General features: G+C 39.0%; 1 protein-coding gene across 6 annotated transcripts in view; it reads right to left on the bottom strand.

The window, feature by feature from the left end:
- NELL1 (neural EGFL like 1) overlaps positions 1–21276 on the bottom strand; it is a 277675-nt gene that overhangs the window by 64987 nt on the left and 191412 nt on the right. The window lies entirely within an intron of this gene.

The raw sequence follows: 21276 nt of genomic DNA, 5'->3' as shown, positions 1-21276 counted from the left end.
GGTGAGGTGTGATTCTTGACAGAGCAGTACCCAAGTACTTTAGAAGTGTGTTTGACCAATAACTAGGATTTGAAACAACTGATGTAAGCACTGTGTCATGTTGTTCCTCCTGCTCACAGCTGGTTAGGCAGAAAGTCCACTGAGTGTGCAAGTATGCAGGTGAATGTTACTCTTTTTTATTTCTTTTTGTTGTGTGTGTGAAGGGAGCAGGACTGAGGTAAGAAGAGGAAAGGAAATGACATCAGGACACTTATCTGTTTTGTACTGGTAACTTGAATAAGACCTTTGCTACAACTAAGAGCAGGCCCTACCCCTAACACACTCCCCCCTCCCCAGACATTTATTGAACTTCACAGGTTACTCAGTGGGTTTGACTGCATTTACGAGGGAAGTTACAATTAATATTTAAACAGCAGCTCTCTGCATCTAAGCTAATAACAGATTTGCAAAGTGCTTCCTGCAAGCTAAAATCACAGATGGAGTGTTGGCAAAGAGATGTTACAAATGCTATGAAAAGGCTTGAAGTGCTAGATAACAGAAGAAATGTTTAAGATTTATTTTCCAATGCACTAAAAGAAGAATAAAGTGAATAAAGTACTAGGCAATAAAAAGAATCTTTTGCAATTGTTAACCACTTAGAGGAAAAAAAGCACACCATGATACCTCTTGTGTGAACTGATAGACACATCTGCCTTCCTGTAAATATATAATTCACAGCATGCCATACTGTTTCGTGGAGGATAGCACGGGGAGAAGAATGCTACAGTGGTTTAGAGAAGACAGGAGTAGAACATCCTAAGCACTCCTGTGACTGGAGCAAGGCAGCAGTGTGGAGAAAGCACAGTTCTGGCCCAGTAACACTTCCTGCTCATCAATGCACACACTCCATATGGGAATCCTCTAAAATGCTTCTAATTTGAAACCAGCCAATTTCTACTGTATGGGAAAGAGAGAAATATGTTTTAAGAGTAGTATTTTGTGATTTTTTACATATAAATATTTGTAGAAAAGCATAATTGTGCAGAAAGCTGAAAGTATGAAATATAGCTCCAAAATATATAAAAAACTGATGAGACTCAAAGGATTCCTTCCAGAGCTCATCTCTGGTTTCAGCATTCTCAGAGAAGATGCAAGTTAAATCCTACATCTGCATTTTTTTTCTGGTCTGAAATTGAGAATAAGCAGACTTTTGTGAAGTAGTAATGCATTTCTGCAAATATCAAAAGAACTAAAATTTCTGGCAGAGGGGGAAAAAACGGCAGATAATGGCAACAAAAGTGAATGGTTTATCCTCAATATACATCACATTGTACTGGGAGAGAACTACATGGGACTCTCACAGGAATTCATAAAGGGCATAAAAAAGATGAGGTTTATTGTCTATAACAATGATGCGTGTCCACTGAAAGTTATTAGTGCTGAGAGGGAGAGGTAGGTAAGAGGGCTTCAGTCAGAGCATTCATGCACCTTCTTTGCCACCATAACGGGTGCTACCAACTTACTAATGTGAAATGTCTGCTCCTTACAATAAATCCTATCAGTAGGTCAGCAGAGCGAGGTGGTGTTTTCTTCTGTTCTCATTTAAAATTTCTAACACAGAAAGGCTTATGAGACAGGGCTGGTCATGTAAAAGATTTTCCCATTAGAGCTTCTGTGCTATGTCAGTGCAGCAGTCAGGTCTTGACATGTACAGGCATAGCCATGTGTGCCATTCCCATCTTGGAGAGAGCGAGGGGGATGCCTGCCATGGGCTAAAACTCTGTCTTTCTATTCCTTCCTACATATCCATATCCAAACACACCTCCTATATGCATATTCAAATGTGCTAGCACTTACTTGTTGAGTCTTTTGAAATGTCACATCATAGCAACTTACAGCAAGAAAAAGAGGAAAACAAAAAAGAAAAAACCACAACAATATTGGTACAGGGACACCCTGAGGAACTACAGGTTGTTGTGAGAAGGGACTCTGGACTGTCCAGGAGTCACCCGGGCACCAGCTTGTTACACAGATGTTGGAGGATGAAGCTGAGCAATGGCTGCAGAAGGAAAGAATTAAACTGTCCAGTTCAAATTTTGTAGATGCTGAAAAATCCTCCACAATACAGACTAACTAAGCTTGTCCTCATTGCTCAGGCTTTGGGGGATGTGATTCATTCTTATATTTGTATGCAAGAAAAGAAAACCCCAAGGAAGAGTGCCAGCATTATCCTGCTGTTCCCCAGATGGTTATTCTACAAACCCTCTCGTTCCTGCATTGTAGGCTTGTAGGAAATAGGAACATCAAACCCACAAATCTCAGAGCATAGTTACAAGATCAAAATATTTGTCTAAAGGCTACTTTCCTTAAGTGCTAGAAAAATAGTTCACAGTTTTATCTGTAGTACTGATAGCACTACTCTAAATTTTAAGAATACTCAATACCTCTAATAATAGGAAGACAGTTTCAATTGCTAGCAATTTTACCAAACTTCACTTATTTGAAGTCTCTTCTCTCATAGTCAGGCCTCTGGCTGAAGCCTTTTAGAACATTTTATCAAAATTCATTCATTGCCAACAGTGAGATTTTTCCTTTACACCATCAGCAGAAGAAATTAATTAAGGGAAGTCTTTACATCCCTTCTGTATCCATGCCTTATGGACAAAGAGGACCTAACAAGGAAAGCTCAGTGACAGGACAGGAAATCAACTGGAGCACCTGGGCTTTCCTGAAGCCACTTGCTTTGGTGCTTGTGCTTTGTTATATGTCTTATGGGCTCTGGGATATAGATTTCCACCGTGGTTTAGACCCTTCAAAATCAAAAATCTAGCAGGAGGGGCTGGGAATCCACCAGTACCACAGAACTAGCAGTTATAAACCTTGATTGCAGATTCCCTCCTGCTCAAACAAAGTTAACACAAGGAAGATAAATCATGGCTGGATCGAACATTGCTGATGTATTCCCATAAGTAGATCCTGTCTCTGAAATTATTTGCAGGTTGGAAACCTCTTTAAAAAGGAGAGTGGTTACTGAATTTACCATAAAGGTTTTATCAAGCAAATTAAGTGAGAATGCCATTAGGGTAAAGTCTACACAGGCAAATTTCCGTTGTTAAGAGATTTATTCAGTATTCTGTACGTAAAGGAAGCAGAATCTATTGATTTCAGGAAGCTTCTGCCAAAGTGAACAGACCTCTGTAATGCCAACAGATTTTTTTTCCACCAAAATAAAAGCCTTTATCATATAAAGACCTTTCCTAAAAAGACATAATTTCTCTGCAGAGGAGGAATTCTAGTTTTGATGCACATCCTCCTTGATGATGAATCTGTAGAGAACAGAAACAGCCAAAATTTTAAGTCTGAATATGTCATTTTTGTGATGATGTTGGAGGGACGGGGGAGTCTCACTGCAGAGCTCCACAAAGAGCAGCATGAAAATGCCACGCTCCTGAACATGCACAAGCTGCATTATTCCAGTTTTGGTATCACTACCTCATTGTGCTACTATAGGAAAGCAGGTACTGCAGCATGGAAGCTGAGCAAATGCCTCTCACTTCCAAGTGTAATACAGTAGTTATTATAAAACATTTGTACTTGAATACAGAAAAATATTTTAGTAAAAGAAAATTAATAAATAAAACAAAACCAAGTAATTACCCTACAAATTTAAATGAATATTACTTGATTATGAAGAGATACAAAGGTCACCTTCCCAAATAAATCAGATATAAATTAAAAATTATTTCTAGATATACTAAATGCCTGTAAAGTGAAAAAAAGGGACACACAGGAAAGGCAAGGAAGGGGTCAGGCACTGCCTGGGTAAACAAAAATATGCAGCTTCGGAAGAGAGATGGGCTGGTGTAACTATACGAGCAATTTGATAATCAATTGATGGAAAGACCACAATTTCATTAGCTGATTGAATTTACTCAGACAAGTATGCACAAGGGCACAGTTGATAACAATCCAACTATGTAAGCCAAATACCAGAGTAATTGGATGATACCAGTTCTTGAGGTGGGTTTAGAGGACAGCTGAGAAAGTTAAGAGAAAACACACAAGTAAAACGAGGGAGCAAAGGGAGCAGCAGAGGTTCTGCTCTTTTTCTCTGTACTCAAGTGTGACACTATCATCTATAAAAGTACAAAAGTACAAAACTCTTTTTGGTTCAGTGAACTACATCCACTGGATACAGGGTGCAACTTATTTCACACAAAAGTCTGCCAAATGCCACTGGAGTCCTTTTACAGCTGGCTGGAGTCAGAGAAGGACAAATCTGGCAGGAATGAACTTTGGGCAAAAGAACTGTCCTGGAAAATTTTCATCCCACATGTTGGAGCAAGAAGGGAAGGACAGGTTTGTCTTCCAGTCAGGATGAGAACATATCTGTGGCTGGAAGACAAACCCTTAGCTGGGTAGTTACCACTTTTGTGAGTGGTTTCCAACCTAATTTATGCTTCTGGTTTTATGTGTGGTATGTATGAGGGTTATTCAGTCCAGGAAGAGCCTATAAATCTCAGGTCTTCTCTCAGCTGATTGTGAAGTTATTACTCCTGAATTATTTTTCTAGAAATTTCACAAATAAGAGGTACTTTGCAAACGTAATCAGTTTAATTGCTGCCTAGTGTAGTCAAAATTCCAAATCCTGGCAGCACAAAACGTGTAAGTGTATTAGAGCTAAGTCTGAACAAAGATCAATGAATTCAAAATTAAGGTTTGGAGATGGGGGTTTTTCAAAGCACCCAGAAAAGCCTAAAGGAATTCTTTCAAATCTGGCAGGCACAGTGAGGATAAAGAAGGAAAAAAGGGGCAAAATAGAAAAGTCCATAGCAGGATTATAAAGTGTAACAAATACATCAGGAAGAAACTACAGGCATACACACCTAATGTGCATGAGTTTGAGTGTCTATGTATGTATTTGCATGCCATATAATATTTATCAAAGTGATGAACTAATATTTTAGAGTTTGTCACTAGGCTATTTCAGCTGATGTAGCAGTGAATCTTTTCAGGCACCCAGTGCTCTGTCACACAGCACTCACAAAAGTAAGATTTAGGTGAATTTGGAAGGCTGGGCATATCTCTCAGAAGGCACTGAACTCTTAGCAGTGGGCCCTTTTTTTGTTGTTATATGATGTTAAATTCTCTTGGTGCTTGGTGTTTTGCTTGACTGATATGTAATCAAGCTGTGGCCATTTGTAGGCAAGCAGCAGATCATTCATCTGGGTGCTTTCAGGGTTGGTTCAAGTGCTGTTTGGCTGGAGATGCTGAAGTCTTTTGAAAAATGAAACCTAAACTCCTTAAAATTAGCACAATGAATCATAGTGATAAATACCAATAATTTCCCTTGTACTACCCCAATAATGCAACTGACTTTTGAATGTGTAAGTTATCCACCTTGATCAATACATTTTCACCTAAAATCTTTCCTAATGAACAAACAAGCTATATTTAATTAAATTTATTCAGAAAGCATCTTGAATGGGCAGGACTTGTCCATTCTGCTCTATAGGTGAAATGGCATCTATGAAACCCTTATTGATGTCAAGCTTATCTTATGGCTCTGAGGACACACGTGTGACAATTTTCGAAAATGTATTTGAAACAGATCAATAGAAGCAGTAAAAGACAAAAGTAATATACTAAAATTTGTCCTGTGATATACCACACTTTTGAAAGCATCTCACACATCCCCAGATGATTCTGCGCTAAATAAATATTCCTGTTGCCATTTTACTGCTCTGCTTCCTCAAGGCTAGACTCTTCAATATTTTTAGTGCAGCATTTTAAGCCAACTGCAGCTGTCTCTCTAGTAACCTAATAATAAGCACGACAAAATAGGGCAGACTATTTCTTCAGTATACCCACTGAACACCATCTTTCAATATTCAAGTCAACATTTAAAACTGTAAAACCAAACTGAAATTTACTTTGAGAACAACACGTCACATGACACCGCTGGAACTTTTCTTTGCATTAAATCACTGTGCTTATTATATTCCCTAGTTGCTTTATCATAGGGGTATAGAATAATTTATATTTACAAACAGAACACAGTTTCTTTAGAAATCACTTATGATTAATAAATCTTAAGGATAAAGAAGCACGTTCTATAAGCACAAAAGAAGTATTTTCCCTTGCCTGATTTATTGTCACAACTTTAGAAGGACTTTGATTCAAATCTCATTGAACTCATTGAAAAAAACTGAATTCAGTAACAGTACATGCAATCTGAGGTCTGTTTGACCTCAATATATGGCATATTCAGACAATATAAAAACAGTTTTCTAGTAACATACATTTTACAGATCTCTCATCCTAGTGTTCCAACCAATACAAACACACTCTGTTCAGCACAAGACTAACTGGGTTACCTCTAATGGAATAGCTGTAGAGCCTTTTAATTCACTCTTCTTGCTTTGCCCTGTAGCACTGACAGGCACCTTCACCAACAAAGCACAAGCCTGTTTACCAGTGAGAAACAATCTGTTTCAATGTGAGAGATTTTCTCTCTATTGTAAATGAAAATCTACCCAAGCACCCTCAAATAACCATTGTTACAAAAAACACCAGAATGTTCAATAAGCTGTAAAAAAGTGCCTAAAATGTTAATAAAACATTATTTTATGGTAATTCTCTATGTGAGGAACGCTGTCATTTGAAACTGTAGAGAAACTTTAAGAAAGCATTTTCCTTCACAGCTGGAAGCAAGTATGTTGTTTGGGTGCCATCATAGCCCCTAAAATGTTGCATTCAGCAACATTTTTTTTAGGGTTGCTTGTACCTTATTGCAAATGTAACAACTGAAACTGCAAACAAATACTTGTTTTGATAGCTGCAAAAAAAAAAAAAAAAGGAATTATTGGTAGCATTTAACTATCTGAAGGTGACAATACCCAGAGGGAGAAGACGAAAATGGGAAATAAAACTACAATGGGATTTTCAGGTCTGGATCAAGGATGTGTAAAGACAAATAATTTACAAAGACATTAAGAGACCTTGAGCTGTGTCTTTTTAAACAAGCCCACTAAAATTCAGGTGTTCTTTCTTTGTCTTAATATTATACAAGTAACAACTACAGTGGTATCTCTGAAAACCTTTTCTAATGGACTTTTTCATCAACTTTTAAATCTCCCTCATTCTGCCAAGACACTCCACTCGAAATAAAATTCCTTTTTCAAATTGCATTGATTGCATTCTATTGACCAACACCAGGAGGATGGGAATTGTCAGTTCCAGAGATCACAGTCCTCTGCTTACACAACAGGAAGGACTTCAGTCAGGTGAAGCTTCAGAGCTCCCCCACAATACCCATCCAGCCCTCACTCCTTATCAAAAAGATGCCATGTTAGATATAGACATTTCCCCATTAAGGAACAGAATTCAAAGTTAATCTCAATTTACAGAATCTACCTTACCTTGCAGTCTCTAACAGATAAAGATTTGAATTCACTAAAGATGCTGCCAAGAAGGCAATCAAGAGAAGAAAAGCCCTGCATCCCATAAGCAATGCCCCGGGGCATTCTGTCTCATTCAGATCAAGTTTATACAAGGCAAAGAAAGAATAACAAAGAGAACAATGAAGGGGGGTTGGAGAGGTGGGGGAGGAGAGGTTCAAACCCAGTGCTAAAACATACCACACTAAATAATGAATTCTCTTAGGTAGGTCTGGATAACTTTTGCACTCCTACACTTCCTCTGACCTTTGCAGTTGATGGATCAAAAAGAGAATGCAAATAACTGGAGACAATTAATCTCAGCTCTTATCTGCACTTTAAATCAGAAAGTTTTTCAGTAGCTAAAATATCACCACAATAGCAGATTCTTCTCAAAAAAAAAAAAAAAATCTTTTTGGCAATTATTCTAATTTTCCTAGTGTCAAAAGACATGTTCAGCTCAATATCTGGATTTACCTAACATAATCTCACGAAATTAGTTTTATCCATAAGAAAAGATAATAAACTTCAATATTTTGATTTTTGAAAAAGACACCAGATTTTTCAATAGGGAAAAAGGAAGCACTGAAAAGTGATATTGTTCTCACTGTTCCAGAGAAATTTCAGTCTAAAGGCAGAGATTGCTTTTGCTCAAGCTGGTGTGACAGCAGGTGTGATACACATCACCATCAGCTTTATAATCATCATAGTACGTTGCTTTTAAATAAATCCTTTCATCTCAAGCTTTTATACATTATGAACAATTAAGCCTTACAACCCCCCAGTGAGGAAGATGCATTAAGAGCCTGAACCTGCCAGGCACTTCTACAGAACAGAGTTAACTACAGAAATATAATTTAATAAAGAATGCATTTAACAAGTAAGAGCAGAAAAGCAAATATAATCTTTGTGTGTATAATCTTTGAATGAGCCAAGAGCATTTTAGAAACCCAAGGGGCCACCCTCTCTGCTAGTGTCAATTAGTAAATCTATACCAATTTACACAGTGCCTCAGAATTTACCCTCTAAATTCTTAGAGCTACAAGACTCCAAGGAGTACATCACTGACACGGTTTATAAGACCATACTGCTGGCTTGTGTCTTAACATACACTTGTAATCATGTAAATATTTTAGCTAATACCTAGAAAACATGCACAATGTTGACTTGAGTTTCTGCCCCTGTGTTCCCTGTCTCTATTTTTTTCTGCAGAGAACTGAGTAGTTACATGTTGAGGAATGGTAAAGCAAAAGGAAAATGATACATAGATCCTTGGTGGCTTTTTACAGAGCAGTGGCACCTCAGTTACAAATCTGACTTCAGTGATTCTGCATCAGTGCATTCTGTATTTTGCTGTACAGTACAATGTCTTGTGTGCTTCAAGATATCAAAGTAATGAAAACAATCTCTACAACTGGTTTGATTTGCCTTGAGATTGGATATATTGGGAAAAATTTCTTCACCAAAAGGGTTGTCAAAGCTGCCCAGAGCAGTGGTGGAGTCACCATCCCTGGAGGGATTTAAGAGACATGTAGATGTGGCACTGGGGGACATGGTTTAGTGATGGGTTTGGCAGTGCTGGGTTAACAGTTGGACTGGATGATCTTGGAGGTCTTTCCCAGCCTTAATGATTCTATGATTCTATTAAAGGTGCTGGAACTTTTCAGAACCACAGTACTTAAAGCTTGGTGTGTTTGGTGGCCAAAATTTTCTTTCCCAATGAACGCAAAACACTCCAGATAGTGTTTGTTTGCTTCCCAACCTGATAACAGCACTTCAGTAGCACCATGGGACATATGCCATATAGATGTTTTTAGTACTTTGGATTCATTTAGGATTATATGGTTGAACATAAATATGAAATATCTTTCTTTTGCTTGAGTCTGCTAAGGGTACAAATGATAGTCTCAATGCAGGAAAAATAAAGCCCCATAAAAGACAGCTGTAATCCTTCCATCAAGTACAGTGCATGTTCCTAATGGAATATGATTTCAAAACAGAGTTCCAGTACCACTTTCTTAGGATGTCAGGTTACAATGTTTAGTTTGCAAAAACTGACTTGCAGGAATACTTGTTATATTTCTTAACAATGCAACATTTAATTTTATGGTGCATAAAATGCATTTCTCTTAACAGATGTATCAGTTCTCTGGTATCATGACTAAACTGCCTCATACTCATAAATGCTGTGTGGGGAACTGGCACTTATTTTTGTTGTTGTAGTACACACTTTTACTTGCTCCTAATAGCCTGCTTCCCTGAATAACAACAAATTTAGCTTTCACTGCTCTTAATAGACTTGTTCACGTGCATGCCACATATATTCTTACATACATTTCACGATTATGCACAAGAAGCGTCCCAGCTATGCATCCTAAAGTGCTTAAGGATTACAAAACTGTTTATAGATAAGAAATTACTTAAAAAAACCCAAACAAATAAAATTGCAATATAAAAAAAAATTCCACAAACTGAAATTCAGCCTTTGGCTTATCAGAAGTTAGCCGCCTTCCTAAATCTAGGTTAAATATTCCATTTAATCATGTCCTGTCAAAAAAATTAGATTTTGCTCTATGCTGAAAAGTTTTAGGAAGGAGAAACATAATTACAATATTCCCTGACTAAATTCAGGGAAAACCATGGGCATATGTTTCACAGTTGAGCAGAATGACTGTGGGGACCCACCAGAGCCACACAGCAGTCGTACCACTGTGCAGATCCTGGCAGACATCCTACAAACAATAAGGCTCAAGAAGTGCTCTGGAAGAAGACAAAGGCACAGTTATATGACCTGATTTGTGGAAATTCTTCCCTATATAAGTTGTGACATGAAAGCAGGTAAGATTAATTTACTTGTTAGCTTTTCCAGTTGCCTGCTGTGACTGGCTTTTATAAAGGAGTGAGGCATTTCTGAAAACTGTTACTCTTTCTGTACATGCACATTTCTGTTCCCAATATCCTCACACTGAGACTTTCTGCAATCTGGTAACAGCAGCTCCGGCAGATGATGAGCTCCCAACTTTATTAAACACAAGCTTAACTCCTTCCTGACCAGCAAGTTTCAAGAGGTTTCACTAAAATCTTCTATGAACAGTTTCCAAAAACATATTCTTTGACTCTACAAGTGTCCTCTCAAAAGAAAAAGTAAATGAGCTACACAAAGCATGTGTTTTTTGAAACAAGTCACAAATTCATCAGCAACATAATTCCCTGAAGTATATTCTCTCATGTAGCACCTAGTCTTCATATATTTTACTGCAAATAAGTGTACACTAAGCATAATTCTAAATAACAGTTTGTTTAACACCAAAGACATTACTTAAGGCAAGAATAAGATGTATATGTGTAGCGTGGGGATATATATGAATCAGATACAAAAATTTTGTTTATTTTGAAGGCATCCATGTTTATTTTAAAGACATTTATCTGACCTGCTGGAAAGCAGTTCTGCAAAGAAGGACCTGGAGGTCCCAGTGGATGACAAGCTGTCCACTAGCCAGTAGTGTGTTTCTGTGGCCAAGAAGGCCAGTGGTGTCCTGGGGTGCATTGGGAAGAGCTTTGCCAGCAGGTCAGGGGAGGTGATCCTGCCCCTCTGCTCAGCCCTGATGAGGCCACATCTGGAGGGCTCTGTCCAGTTCTGGGCTGCTCAGGACAAGAGAGACTTGGAGCCACTGGAGCAGGTCTAGAGGAGGGGAACAAAGATGACTAAGGGATTGGAGCATCTCTCCTATGAGGAAAGGCTGAGGGAGCTGGGCCTGTTCAACCTCAAGAAGAGATGGCTGAGAGGGGACATCATCAATGTCCATCAGTATCTGAAGGGAGGTGGCACAGGAAGTTCCACCTGAATATGAGGAAGAACTTCTTTCTGTGCAGTGACCAAGCACTGGAACACATGCCTGGGGAGCACCTGGAGATATTCCAGAACCATCTGGACACACTCCTGTGACACGTGATCTTGGGATGATTCTGCTTGAGCTTGAAGGTTGAACCAGATGACCCTCTGTGGTGCTTTCCAACCTTACCCATTCTGTGACACTGTTTCCAGTTACACGTGTGTAAAGATGAAAACATGCCTAATGATACCAGGTAGAAAATAAAAGCAAAGCAGCAGCACCACAAGTATTTAAATACCGTATGGCTTCACTAATAAAAATTCCAGCAGAGTAAAGGAACTTTTGAAATATCTTCATCGCCAGTCAAGAGAAAATAAAAGTCCTGAAATCTTAAACTTCAAGTGTTCTCATACAAATACCTGAGTACAGAAGCCATTTCTGTTTAAAGACAGAGTTAAATAAGGTTTGACTTAAAAAAAATAAAAAAGTATGGTCTCACTGAGCATCAATCAAGTGGTCATCTCTAATGTACACTGACAAAACAAATCAAATTGTGGGGAAAAAATGCTCTCTGAACAGTTCTGTGAAACGTTATGCACACTACTGTTATGTTGTTGCTGTTTGCTTTTTTTCCCCAAAAAATCTCCCAGTAAAATTACTAGGTGTGTCCTACATTATGAATAATAGTGCACAGCAAAAAGAAAATAAATCTCTTACAGTGTACACAATCAGTCACTAATAGCAAACAAATTTACCACTGCTGGATAGTGCCAGAATAACGATACCCTGTTGTTATATAAACAGAAAACTTGAAATAAAAATATACACTGGACAGAAAGCAAGCTTCTAGTTACAATAAGTGTCACTCCTGTGCACTGCAGCTGACATGTCAAGGTTTCAGGAGACGACACGTCATTACGAGACCAGAGTTCTGATAATTGTGCAGGCACCAAATGGGCTTAAGGAAAGTAATGAACAGCAGCAGCAAACCTGTACAGAGAGAAATCTGCTGCACAGAACTGCACAGTCTCATGGGCTTGTACTTTTTCCCTTATGAAAGGCAATCCAGAGCCTGAAGTCATCTATTTAACCACAAAACAGTTGGTGTCAGCAGCAGGGCAGGATTCCTCAGACTGTACCTTACTGCCACAGACAATTACATCCATCCAAAACAAACCTTTTAAATTGTGGTCTGTATGGCACATTAGCCAGCACAGTAATTCTCCAGCCCTAGGGGGTTGGCAGAACATCAAAAGCTATAGGGCAGGATAAAGACAGTGTGTTTCATAGAGTGGAGTGTCACACACAAATAATACAGGGATTTTGCTATTTCCATGAAAAAGCTCTGCTTTTTCAGGATCCACAGCCCCATTTACTTAATTGACCAGTATCAGGGCATTTAAATACACATTTAAGACATTAAGAAGCTGAATGCACATACTTAAGAAAGAATTGATTTTTCTTGTTTCCAAAAGACACATAAAGGAATAAGATACTTCTATATCAGTTAGATACTCAAGGGAATTCAGCCTAGGTCATCTACCTGCTGCTTTGTATTTTGTTGTTGTTGAATAAATCAACAAATCCAGCATCATAATACAATTTCTATGGTAACTTACATCTACCTCTAACTGTACTGTGCCACTGAGGAGGTACTTCAGTGAAAAGGGAATGTTTCTCAGAGCTGCATATGAAGTTTGGGGAAGCAAATGAGATTACAAGACTTGCCACGTGCAAACTTGTAGGAAATCTGAGTCAAAGTGAAAATGTTGTGACAGATCAGGAGAAAGACAAATAAACAAGGCATCCCCTGGGAACAATAAACACTCAAAACATCCAGGCAAAATGCAATACTGTTCACTCATGAAAAACCAAAACCTCCCAGGGCAATAACACAATGTATCAGCCCCAAAAATAATTTTGCTGCAAAGACAAATACAAGTCGTTTCTCCAAGCTGAAATATCTTAATCACATTCTCTAGCAGTTAAAATTCACATACTGCACCTTGGTACTTCAATAATGTGCATGTCCCAAATAAGCCTGCAGCAAGTATTGCTTTGTATTAATAACTACAATTTGATGCTGTCAATACTCTTGGGCAGGAACATACAATACTAAACAATACTACATATACCCAGTTGTATTAGAGAAGTGTTGCTATAAAGTTCATGCCTTATATCTGCTTTTTATAGCAAGCACTTCTTTAAAAGAAAAAAACGAAACATGAAAATTCAGAACAGCTTTGACCCCCTTCTATGACATACAGCAGGGCACAATGAAGCACAAATCTAACATCTTAGTATCTTGATTATGTGCCTGGTAAGATCATGCAGGTTAGGTTTACAGAGGTTGCCTTCTCTACTGTCCTAATCCCTGGGTATTTTAATCTCCAAGAAGAAAATGTAAAGATGCATAGTGATGCATCGAATGTGATCTCAACTGGTTTCTAACAGCACTGCCATCACATCAGGAAGTCCTTCTAAATCCTTGCAGTTTTGAAGCAGGTTTTTTTTTACTTTCCTTTTATCTGTTTTTGCTGAACATTCTATGGCTCTAGCTTTATTACTATTAACTTGTGTTTAGAGTGTTCATGAGAATATTCCTACTAAGGGGGAAAAATCCTGATGCCAAGATCAGTAGAAAAATTGACTTGAAAAGTCACCAGGGTGAGAATATAGATCCACTGGTCAGTTATCCAACATGGAATTTTTGTTTCCACTTGGTCAGTCTCTGAGATTTGCCTTTCGGACTAATCAGAGCCTTTGGAAGAACTCCACGTTCTTTAATACACTGAAAATCCATCCTGTTGTTTTCCTTGTTTTTAAATGGGCTGAGGCAAATAATTGATCCAAATGAAGTGCAAACTAAATTAATGGGGCTGGAAATGCTGGAAAATTAAAAATAGCATTAATAATATTAAAAAATAGCTTCATAAAGCTGAAAGTAAGATCTGAGCAACTTGAGGTTATTTCTGATATTTCTTTCTTTCTGTTTATATAGGCATCTTCCTGTAGACTGTTATCAGGTCAGCAGGAGCCTTACAAGAGAGGCATTTTTCTCATTCTGTGCATTCTAAGTTAGGTTTCTATGAAGTTCAGCCTGTCTGTAAAAGCTGCTGACAATTCATATAAAAAAGCATAACTGCAGCAAAGTAATATCATTGCAGCATGTGAGCTGCAATACTGAGCTGCAAATTCAATCCAAACCTTTATCTCAAATATGGAATCCGCTAACTTCTCTTGCAGGTAGGGAGTTACTGCACAGAAGAGGAATAATGCACCTAAATGAAAAAGAAATCAATCCTCATTAGAAAGATTTTCCTCTGTCTAAGTGGATTGTGGAAGTCCTTGGTTGGCAGCAAGGCACTGATCCCACCTTTTTTCTCTGTTGCTAAAAAGGGTCCATCAGCATTGGAAAGTGTGGAAACGGATGGGGTTGAATAGAGCACTGCTTGGTACAACACACACTAAATTAGATGTGATAGGACAAAGCACCCCAGATCTGAGTGACAAGGGACCGAGGGGCCTCTGAATACAATATTTTGAGCTATTTCTGAAGAGAAGGAATGCCAGCTGGGCTTCAAGAGGAGGGAGAATCTCCAGCAGGAAACTTAGAGCTTTGCTCAAACACCGCACAAGAGAACAGAGAGATGCATTGTATTTCTCTTTTCCAAAAGTTCCAGGAAGTAACACAAAGAAAGTAAAAAGGGAGACAGAACAGCTGGGATGTGTGAAGGTGTGGAAGGAATGAGAAACTGAAAACACACCCAGAAAAAACAGAGCACCTCTAGATGTAAATCTCATTGACAACCAATCACTAGAAAAAGGGAATAATACTGTTGGCTGTACAGGAATCCTGGTCACATCTTTTAACATTTAAATTTTAAAAATTAAAAGAGAAGTGCCTGCTGACTTCAAAAGGTAGAAGAACCCTATTCAGGGAAGAACTAGCCTGCAACATCTACAAATGTACAGAAATTAAAAGAAAAAGCTGTTATCTTTCGAAAAGGCACCAAAGAAAAAGTCACTGTGTCATTACACATATGATGCACACAAGGGTTTGAAAACAGATTCTGATGACTAAAAGGTGACCTTAATAGATATAAACCCATGGTCCTGACTCAGCTCAGAACTGTACTTCTTTACTGCACAGACTGTGTAAGGACTTTTGTAAAATTAAGAGTAAAGCTACTGTCCCCTTACTTCTAACACAAGTTGATCACTCACTCTAGTAATTACGGCTCTTCAAGACATTTTGTAGCAAAAACATTACATGTACATGAACCTCATGAACCATCCATAAAGATGCACCTGCAAGTAACTGAAAAAGAACATTCTGAAGGACTGGTGAAAATAAGACATATCAGCTCCAAACTGAAGCCCCAGTGACTGCTTTCCCAAATAAGCATCTGAGCTGGCAGATCTGTCTAAGGCATAATGCTTTTAACTCCAGAAGGCTATTACACGCTGTTGTCTTCCCCATTTATGCCACTGGCACATCCCCAACACAGTTACAGTCCTGTTTAGTTACAGCTTGGCCTTTTGCACATTTAATGATAGCCACAGATGTAAGGGGTGGCAATTTGAGTGGTACAGTTCTGCAATAATAGCTAACATCATATATTTCTAATATGCATCAGAGCTTTCCCCCGAAGTCTACTGAAGCTTTGACAAGTACATGTATCACTGATGGACAAAACCTAACCTCTAATTTAAGTCTGAAGGGAGATATGAACAACAAAATATTTAAGTTGAAAGGAGAAAGGCTAAATACTATTTACAGGAACCCACAATCCAGCTCATTCTCTCCTAGAAGAACTGAGAAAAAAAAAATCATGAGCCACTAGACAAGAATCAGTACAACTGAGGACAAAAAGGCTTGCACAAAACCTAGGTCACACCTAGAGCAGCCTTGCCTGCCTGCCACAGCACATACCACACAGCTGTTGGTAACCAGGAGCACATGAAGTCACACGAAGAAGAGGACCCAGGGCATGATACCTTTGCCTGCTCATGCATTGTCTTAGTGTGAAAATACATAAGCCTCAGAAGAACTAAACTGAGGAATTAAACAGCAGCAAATTCTTAGTACTGGATAATATGAAATGGTCCCTAACATACTGAAAAAAAACAAACCAAGACTTGCAGCAAGATGAACTTTAATGAAACTGAGCAAAAGGCTCAGTGAGAGTAAAGCAAAGTACAAACTGGTATAGATCCAGGCTGGTCTTCTGCTATAACCTTTTAAAAGTAGGAAAGCAGTCAAAAATCAGAGCTCAACAAGTTCCAACCAGTCTGGTCTATCTGTACTCTTCTGACCTTACTTCAATAGACAAGGCTTTCTAATAGGGACTCTTCATTTAAAGAAGGATTTCCTTTCTTCAGGACACAGCTGCTGCCCAAACAAGTCAATCATACTGTCAGCAGAAGAATGGACTAAAAGCCTGGCAGCAGCAGTGATTCCAATCCTGGAAGACACAGGAGCTGAAGAGAGGCTGAAAGGGCATCTCTGAGACATTCATTAACTAAAGAAGTTTCAACAGATTTAGTGCACATCATCTTATTGGTGTTTCCATTGAGGTTACCAGTGGCTCTGAAAATGAGAGAAGTCACTGGGAAGCAGCCAGAGCACTGATGAAATTGCCTCAGTTCCTCTGCAAGACCAAAACACCCAGCAACACATCAGGACAGGCATCAGCTCCCCAGCAGAAGTTTTGAGCAAGATGATCAATAAGCTTATTAAAAAGAGGCTTCAAAAATTGATTTTTTTTTTTCCCCAAGGATCCTACTCATTTTCTGCTCTGAAGTCTCTTAGGGAGCTACATTTTCTTTACCAAAGTAGTAGAGAAATTACACAGAAGGACAGTCAGTCAGATGGACATAAAACTCTGGAACGAAACAAAATGTCATGGAATGAAAGTGGAATAAAAGAGGGCCTAATCACTGGGACACTATTATCTTTTGAAAGGTGCTCTTACTGAACAAGTGTCGGAAGAACTTTTACATTTCACTCTCATGGTTTGTCTAACGTTGACTATGTTTGAATCTTTTGAGAAGATGACACCTGGAAGTAGAAGAAGCTAAGAGTGTATAGGTAATTCCCAGGATCTGCTGTTTCCCACAAGACTTGAACAACTTCCAACGAGCCTGTTGCCCAGAGGAAGACTACAAAGGTTATTATCACAAACCACTGAACTTGTAAATACTGCAACAACAAAACCACAATTAACCTTCAGAAATTATTCCTATCATAAAATACTGCAAAAAGGGTGCTTGTTATCTTCTCGAGCCCAGATCTGAAGCCTAAATGAGGCTTTTCCTCATGGTCCAAGGAGAAACTGCAGGGAGGACCTGTGACTCGGTTCCAAACTTGTGACCTCTTTGCAGGGTCAGTGGAGGAGGAAGGAGAAGAGAGGAGAGGAGAGGAAAGGAGAGGATGGAAAGAATTTCTACAGTCTTTGCAAGTACTGACCAATTCCCCCTTGACTCCTATCTCAGCCCTGCTCCTTCTGCTGCTTGCCTGCCTGTCTGCTGGAGAGCAGGATGCACTCAAGCACTCACATCCCTTCTGCCCAGATCCATGTTAGAGCTGACATGACATTGTGTGAAGCAGAAAGGAAAATCCTTCTCTAAGATAGATACTGTGTTAGTGTCCTTTCAGCTCTGGATGAGAAACTGCGTATTCAGAATGGTGACTGGAATTATACTCATAGATGTGGCTTATCCAGTCTCTTAAATACCAAAAATGTATTTTCCTGAACATTGACTACATTTCTTCCCCAAAAGATGTCGGAATCCTGTTTGTTAACCCAACTGCAGCTGCAAAAAAAGCTGTTGGCTTTTAGAACCTCTGCACAACAATTCTGAAATCTCTTTTCTTGTCACTCTGCCACAGCAACATTCCATTTAGCAGATATTCACTTTATAGTCTCTTTTGCAACAGACATTCATTTACATCTATTTTACATGAACTAAATTTGGCATTGACTGGAGTAGACCAGATGCTTAAATGATACAAGAGTTGACTGCAGCGCTCATCTTTATTTACTGCTCTGGCTTGAGCTGTATTGATTTCTAAACATTTGCATACATGCTGGTGAGATCTGAAGTTTTTTCACATGAATTTAATTTTTCCTCACTCAAGTCAGGTTACTGACTTTGGTTTTAGATTCTCTTTACACAGTTCAGAATAAACATTGCCATGGACAAGCCTCAATTTCACCCATCCATCAGTATTTCAGATACAAACAGGCAGGGTGCAGGGGATGTTTTGTTTGGTTGGCTTTTCAGGCTCTCCTCAGTTAAATAGGCCACTTTTCCTCATGGTTGTCTTTCAAAACTGTTGCATATCATGCTGTGAGTGACAGCTGAACTTCATCAGTAGATAAGCAAGGCTTTTCTCATTGAGAGTTTTCTTTCAATGAAAGCATACAGTAAGCATTTTCTTGTATTTTTATCTTGCTTTTTCATGTATCTACTTACATCCTGGGATCCACTTATCCATCGGGTACCACAGATACACAAACAACAACAGCACAATAAACCAGCATCTCAAAACACAACCAACATCATATTGATCACATCTACCTTAACACATGGAACACATTCCGAGGAGAGAGCCAGAGTTCTGTGACATGTGTCCTCATGCTGCCTCAGCCACACAGTTATTTGTGCAATGAAACCAAACCTCTGTGTCTCTCAGCTTTTAGCTTCTGCCTGAAATAAGATATAAATGGTCTTATCTCTTCATTTACTTCTTCCCCTAAATAGTTTCACTCTCATTTTTTATTCAATGCATTAACTGTTAGATTTCTTATTCAATAATCCAAGTATTAAACATACATAGAGATTTTCTCTTTTTGATCCTTTTCATTGAAATGCAAACCAGGTCTTTATTATGTCTTTAAACACCTTAAAATAGGACAGCTTAGCTAAAAAGCACTTCTTTTGCACCTCCTCACTGAGTGAAAGACCTTGACCTAGTAAATACATCATAATTTATCAGTGTCAGGACTCTTTCTTCCCTGAGTTTTGTAATCTTGTTCATGGTCTGACAGATACTTGGCATTGGCTTGGTCTGGCTGCTCAATCACCCACCACCTCATTTGTCATCAAGCAGAAAATATGACATGCCATGGAGTCATGGAGAACTTATACGTGCAGGGGTGGATCCAATCACAGCACCTATGAACAGGAAAACATTGTTCCCATCCCCAGACCATCCCAACTCCTCCCACTGAGCAAGGACACCACCAAGTAGGACACCACCACAGTTGGGTTTGTTCCTCTGTGGTGCCAGAGGATGTGGTGGGGCCTGTGGGCCAGAGAAGCTGCTTGGTCCAAGATGTCAGCAGATATAATCCCTCACGCAGATGATGTCCAACTCCTCTTCCAGGGGCACACAGAAGTAGTAAAGCACTAGGACCTTACCCATAAAAGTCTTCCATAAACATCTTTTCATAAACACCATGATGACTTTCAGTGATAACCCCTCTCCTTCCATTCATGCATAAACAACTAACAGTGAAGCAGAACATGTAAAGTTTTGCTCAGAAGTGCTGCTACAGCTACAACTGTGGCAGCACAGGTAATCACCAAATCCTTGAAGCCCATCTCTGCACTTTCTCATCCCCAGGCTCTTCCCCCTTCAGATTTGTCTATTAAATAACTGTTTATTATTATTATTACTGATATGGAATCAGTAATTAATAAAATTCTGGCATCTTTACACCTTGAATGGTCAGCAGCCCTCTTCTTATTCCCCAGCTGTTTTATTCTTTGAAGTTTCGTATCATTTGCTCTTGTAACTACAGTGTCCTTTACAATTTTCTTCTTCTCCCTTGATGTTTATCTCTCACTGAATTTGTACATGGTACAAATAACTCTCCATAAGCTTCATACTGCTATGCTAAAAAAAGGCAACTCTCTTTAATCCTTTTTTTATCAGATAGATTCTGCATTCCTGCACACGCCCTTGCAGTCATCGCTGAACATGTTTCCCATTCAAAATCATCTTTTTGGAACAAACATGACAGAACTATATACAACATCTCCAATGAGATCTTACATGATTTTTGCACAGTATTAAAGCTTCTTTGCTTTCAGTAAAAACACCTCACCTTTCACTGAGCTGCTTCACAGTAGCAGCTCCCTCTCACCTAAAGCAATAGACCACCTCACTTTCTATGTTACTTCAAAATGAGAAGCCCCAGCTGTACAGAAAAATTCCCTGTAATCAGCTTCTAAGAGTTCTGAGGTTATTACAGTATTTAAAGTCGATGATTACATTAATCCACGAGACCATATAATTCTTCCCGGAGGAGAACTCAGGGTGAAAGTCTTCACAAAACCCCCATAGGTCATCCTTAATACATTAATTGTTAAGATTAAGGAGGTCTTTTCGGTATTTTGAATGGTGACCTACCATGCTATCTACTAGCTTTCACACCAAGTTCCCAGAACTACCCTCTAATCGAGTAACACCTTGCAACAGCTCCAGATCCATCCTGATTAATGCATTGTAAAGGCTTCTGCTGAATTTCAAAACCTGAATGAGGCCCATAGCAGCTTTGGCACAGTTAACATTGCTGAAAGAACACTCTTCTTTTTGCTGCATAGAAGCATCAACATTCTCAGGAAGCACTTTGCATTTAGAGACTGCTTAGATCTACAGGATCAATAGCTTCACAGAGCGCAGCAGACTTTGCTGAATGGTCATTCCAAAATCTGCAATAAAAATCTTGACCCAACGAGAACTGCTCGCAGGGTAACGAATGTCAGATATCAAGATGCCTCTAAAACCTGCTGGGAACCAACCAGGCTACTAAAATATAAGCAGCAGACACTGAGCATATGTGTTTTTCCAATGCCAAGTTTCCAAGTTTTTATTCAGGGCAGCCATAAATATATCTGCAAAACAAGGCAGCACACTTTTGCAAGTCTCTGCCTCAGTTCAAGAGCACTCAAGTTTTCCTAACCAAGCTCTCTGTACTTGTTTATTTTAGCAGAAGTTGCAGTAATGAGGA

The sequence above is a fragment of the Manacus candei genome, unplaced genomic scaffold (assembly GCF_025592945.1).
Source record: "Manacus candei isolate 608988 ecotype Guabito, Panama unplaced genomic scaffold, ASM2559294v1 h1tg000009l, whole genome shotgun sequence".
In the NCBI taxonomy this organism is placed as follows: Eukaryota; Metazoa; Chordata; class Aves; order Passeriformes; family Pipridae; genus Manacus; species Manacus candei.
The sequence above is the reverse complement of the archived record's forward strand: the minus strand, read 5'-3'. Positions and strand labels throughout refer to the sequence as shown.